The 5,509-nt window shown below is 38.7% G+C and overlaps 1 pseudogene; it reads right to left on the bottom strand.

Annotated features, from left to right (window-relative positions):
- Positions 1–4,028: 4,028 nt before the first annotated feature.
- Positions 4,029–4,186, bottom strand: LOC111728201 (annotated as a pseudogene).
- Between the last annotated feature and the right edge of the window lie 1,323 nt (positions 4,187–5,509).

Here is a 5,509-nt window from a genome sequence, read left to right as displayed (position 1 = left end):
TTTTTATCACCTCCCATTAGCTGAAAATCCAAGACCAAGGGCCTTAGGGAAAGCTGTTATTTGCATGTTATGTATACATCTCTGTGATGAAAAGAATTTCAGTTTCCAAAGTTGGTATAAGCATTAATTTGAAAGTACACATTTTACAGATAAAATGGAACAAAGCTTAAAAGAAAAGCTATTATTACCCCATTATCATTTATTACAATCCATTAGTATACCCAGAGAATAACATGAAATACAAAAAATGTCAATACTCAACAAGATTTTTCTCAGCCTAGATAAACTGTAGAGGACACAGAGAGCCTGACACCTCTGATCGAGATGATTTGCACCTTGGGGGTGGACCCTCGGGCAACTCATCCACAGGTGTCAGTCATGGAGAGAAAGCCTGAGCCCATGGCAATCCCTAAGCACAGGGTCATTATCCAATACTCCTCTAACCTGTCTGTTACAGCCTCAATAAATAGCTACTGCTGAGTTGCTTGGGGCTACCCTGCACTTAGCTTAAGTCGCCTTGAAGCTTGTACTTCTATCTGTGTCATGTCTGTTTCCTTTGTGTGGCAATGGGGACAGGGCGATAAGTTATCAGAAATGTTTTCTTATCTCTACCTTATTCAATACAACTTTTCATACCTTTCTTCCAGAGGATTATAAGATGACATATTCAAATTATTAGAAAGATAGTTAAACGTGGTAGTTGATAATATATGTTTTAGAATAAGGCATACTGATTGAGTCATGTTGGGGTTCTGAAACTATTTTCCATTTGAATTTGTGTCTCTCACAGTGATTGAGGAATTCTCCTCCATGATGTCTTTAAGTAGTGAATCAGTTCTTTTAGGACCATCCTCCCCTCCTTCAGGAATCCCTACAATTTGGATGTTTTTATTTTTTGAATATTCCCATAATTCTCTCAGGGAATATTCTGTTTTTGCGCTCCTTTTTTCCTAGCTCTTTAAATGCTTTGGGTCATTCAAAAGGCTTATCTTCTACAAGTTGCCAGCCAATTCACCCAGCACCATTTGTTAAATAGGGAATCTTCCCCCAATTTATATTTTTGATAGGTTTATCAAAGATCAAAGGACGACGAATCACAACTATAAGACCAGGATGAAGGAGGGAATGGGAAGGTAGGTGGGTGATTTGATAGCAGGAGGGTTAACGGTGGGACCACACCTATGGAGCACATTGCAAGGGTACAATCAAATCTATCAAGTAATGAACACAAATGTCTTAACACTGTGATTGAGTAAATGCGGTGAAAGCTGTGTTAAGAAGTAGGATGTAAGCACTCCAATTTGTACAAATAATCAACACATTGAATCTCACAAAGACATAAATGTATTCATGATCTATGTATATATGACTTAATAAAAAAAAGAAAAAAAGGCTTATCTTCATTTTCTGAAGTCTTTTCTTCTCCCTATTGTACTCTGTTCCTGAGGTGCTCTACTGTGGTTCAAAGTCCTTGAATGCCTCTTTCAGCTCCTTCAGATCTGCTTTGTCTTTGCTCATTATGTCTGTATCCTCGGTGACTTTGTCTTTAAATTCACTGATTTCTTGAGACAACTTTTGGAATATTTTTTAAATTTTCATTTCCATGTCTTCTCAATTCCAGTCATCTTATTTGCCATTCATATTCTGAAATCTGTTTCTGACATTTCAGCAGTTTGTCCACGGATAGGGTATTCTCTGCTGTTTCTCCCTCATAATCTCTTGGGGGAGTTAATCCACTCTGATTTTTCATGTTGCCTGAATTCTTCTGCTGGGTCCTCCCATGAGTATTTTCAGATTTTTTTTTTTAAATTAATTGTATTTTTTTTGGTGAAATGTCAGGTTGTTCCTGAATAGTTACTGAGAGATAATCTTATTGGGGAGCCCCAGGGAGCAATTTACAGACCTATTTGCAACTAAAACTGGTTGGGTGAGATTGTATCTGGATGCCCCAGCGACTGGAGCTAACCACGCCTTGCCAATGAGCTGGAGCTTGCGCTTCTGGTCCTTCCCTGTAGTCTCGTCAAGCTCCCTTTCAGGGTTGCAGCAAGAGTTTCTGAGGGCCTGCTTGCTTTGATAGGGCAAACCTGACTCTGTCTGGTGTCAGCCTGTCCTACACCCAGTTCAAATGAGCCACAGTATTTTGCTGGAGAATCTGTTGCGCAAAGATTCGAATAGCTGTAGTCCTGCTCCCACTGGTGACAGCTGGACTAGGGGTATCCAGAGACAGACCCACTGTTCCTGCCCCTCACTGCACCAACCCCCCTGGACAAACTCAAATAAATTGTGATCCTCTTGCCCCAGCCAGTGGTAGTTGGAGAACAAAAATGTGTGGACAGTTCTGACTGAGAGCTCTAATCAACCTTCCTCAGGCAGTGTGAGCAATAGCCACAGAAACAAGTTCAGAGAAACTCAGTCCTCCCGGTCTCAGTCCTGACTATTGACTCGATAAAATGCAGCCAACACCCATGGCTGAGGAGGGGGTCTAGTTCCTGGTCCTTTCTAGTGCCAGTCACACAAGGATAGGCCTGTCTCTCTCCAAGTTGCAAGGAGGGAAGCTGAGGGTCTCTGTGGGTCACTAAACACAGACATCAGGCAAGAAGTCTCCAGAGGTCTGGAGTAAGGTCTCCCCTACCAGAAGTGAGAGCCAGGAGAGACCACACCTTCCTACTCCAAAGTTAGAATTGCCATCCTACTGTTTCCTCTCACAGTGGGGTGGGGGGACTGTTGACTCAACAGCCCACAATATGCAGAGGTCTCTCAAAGAACTAGCCAAACACTCTGACCTTGCAGGGAGCTATCAGGTAATCAGAGAGGGGAAAAGAGTGGGCTGTGAGCTCAGGACTGCAGACGGAAATTTGTTCACTTTTGGTCCAGGCAACATGGGGGCCCAGAGGTAGAAATTCCCAGGTTCAGGATAACCAGGGCCTCACAGCTCTCCCCAGAGGGTGAAGTGAGAGGTCCTTTCTTCCCTGCTGGCTGGTGCAGAAAGCCCCCTGGCAGGCCTCCCAGTTGGGGGATGGATTTCTTGTCCCCTTACTGGACCTCTGTTATCTTTCTTCCTCTTTCTTGCTATTGAGTTTGTTTCAGTGGGGATGATCTGCCTCTTGATTTCTTCTCTTGTACTAAACTCCCCAATTTTGACTTCTCTGAGTTTGCTTCAGTCCAACTTTTCTTCCATTGGACAGGAGCTTCTGGTAAAATCTGCCTCTAGTTGGCCATCTTGCCCCTCTTCTCTGATTGTCCTGTTTCTGTGTTATTAGTTGCAATGTCTCCTTTCCATTTATGTTTAAAAAATTTTGAAAGTTTTCAGATTGATATATATTGGTATATACGATTAGGTTACAGTTTGCTTGTGTGGGGTTAAAGTCTAACTATAGGTGTGTTCTTCACCCAGGAAGTATGCAATATACACATGCAACGTACCTGTTGGCTGAGAATTTACCCATCTACTTCCCACTTTTTCATTTCTTAATTAACTTGGGTCTTTTTCTTAGTTAATTTATCTTAAACTTTGTCAATTTTTTTTATTATTTCAAAAATTCAACTTTTTGTTTCTTTGATCCTTTGTATTTTTTAAGTCTTAATTTTGTTTATGTTCTGATCTTTATTACTACTTATTATTATTTTTCCTTTTATTAATTTTAGATCTGGTTTGTTTTTGCTTTTATAATTCCTTAAGGTACATTGTTAAGCCATTTATTTGAAATTGTTCTACTTTTTTGATGTTGGTGTTTATTGGTATAAATTTTCTTAGTATGGCTACTGTAGCCTATAGATTTTGTATGTTGTGTTTCTAATTTCATATGTTTCAACACATTTTTTTATTTCCTTCTTGATTTCTTCATTGATCTGTTGATTGTTCAAGAGCATGTTGTTTAATTTCTATGCATTTTTATAATTTCAAAGGCTCCTTTATTATTGATTTCTAATTTGTTCCTTTGTGATTAGAAAATAATTGATAGGATTTCAGTTCTTTCAAATTTATTGAGAATGTTTGTGTGCTTTAGCATGTGGTCTGTGCTGTAAATATTTCATGTGCTAATGAAAAGAATGTGAATTCTGTAGCTCTTGGATAAAATGTGCTGTAAATGTCTTTTAGGTCCATTTAGTCTAAAGTGCAGATTAAATTCAATGTTTCTTTTTTGATTTTCTACACTTGATCTTAGCCAAAAGGCCAAGAAGCGATCTTTGATTGCTTGTTGATTTTCTGTCTAGCTAATCTGCCCAAGGCTTAGAGTGGAATATTGAGGTTTTCAATTATCATTGTAATGTAGTCTACCCGTCCATTTAAATCTAATAATGTTTACATTATATACCTGAGTTCTCTAGTGTTGGGTGCATATATATTTAGAACTGTTACATCCTCTTGCTGAATTGATTTGCTAATCATAATATAATGACCTTCTTTGTCCCTTTATGCAGTTTTTGACTTAAAGTCTGTTTTATGTGGGATAAGTAGAGCTACTTCAGCTTGTTTTTTATTTATGTTTGTGTGTAATATCTTTTTCCATTCCTTCCCTTTCAATCCATGTGCTTTTTTCAGAGGTGAAGTATTTCTTGTAGGCAGCACATAGTTGGGTCATGTCTTTTTTATCTGTTTATTTAGTCTGTATCTTTTAGTGGGGAATTCAATTTATTTAAATATAAAGTTATCTTTGATAGGTGAGGACTTAGCCCTGTCATTTTGTTAGTGGTGTTTTATATATTTGTTCCTTTCTTCCTCTCTTATTATTTATCATTGAGGTTTGGATTTTTTTTTTTTTTGGTAGTGATAGATTTTATTCTTTTTTTTCCTTCTTTGTGTCTACTGTATTAGTGAATTTTACACATTTGTGCATTTTCACAATAGTGAATAACACCTTTTTGCTTCCAGAAATAGAACTCCATCAAGTGTTTTTAGTAAGTTTGGTCTGGTGGTGGTGAATTCCCTCAGTTTTTACTTGCTTTGTGAAAGCTTTATATTTCCTCATTTCTGAAGGATAGCTTTTTGGGGTATATTACTTTTAGCTAATTTTTTTTCTTTCAGCACTTTAGATATAATAGAACCTTCTTAGCTGACCACCTCCCTACATTAACCGCCTCCTTAAATTGACCTAATTTTCATAGACCAGACATGCACCACATGTACATATTAATTCAATAGATCTAGTTCCTTATGTTGAGCACCACCATATGTTGACCAATTTACTGGGTAGCCAGCAAATCTGCTGGTAGCAATCTGCTGGGTAGCCAATTTCCAGAAGTTCTGCTGTATGTCATTCTATCTTCTCCTGGCCTGTAAAGTTTCTGTGAAGAAATATGCTGTTAGTCTAATGGAGATTTTCATATATGTAACTATTTCTTGGGATGCAGGGCATACTGTTCCCAATTTAGGCACTGAGGAGACATGAGTGCTCTGAGTAGACAAATATTATATTATTTTTTTCCAGCAGGCTGGGTACTGCTTCAGCTCCAGCCCAAGGGGGCAGGGTAAGGTGGAGGGAGAGTGGCTCTACCTCTTCTTGGCATC

Source organism: Otolemur garnettii, unplaced genomic scaffold (assembly GCF_000181295.1).
Source record: "Otolemur garnettii isolate 467f Iridium unplaced genomic scaffold, OtoGar3 scaffold00143, whole genome shotgun sequence".
Taxonomy (NCBI): Eukaryota; Metazoa; Chordata; class Mammalia; order Primates; family Galagidae; genus Otolemur; species Otolemur garnettii.
Note: the sequence above shows the minus strand (reverse complement) of the source record. Positions and strands in the feature narration are given on the sequence as shown.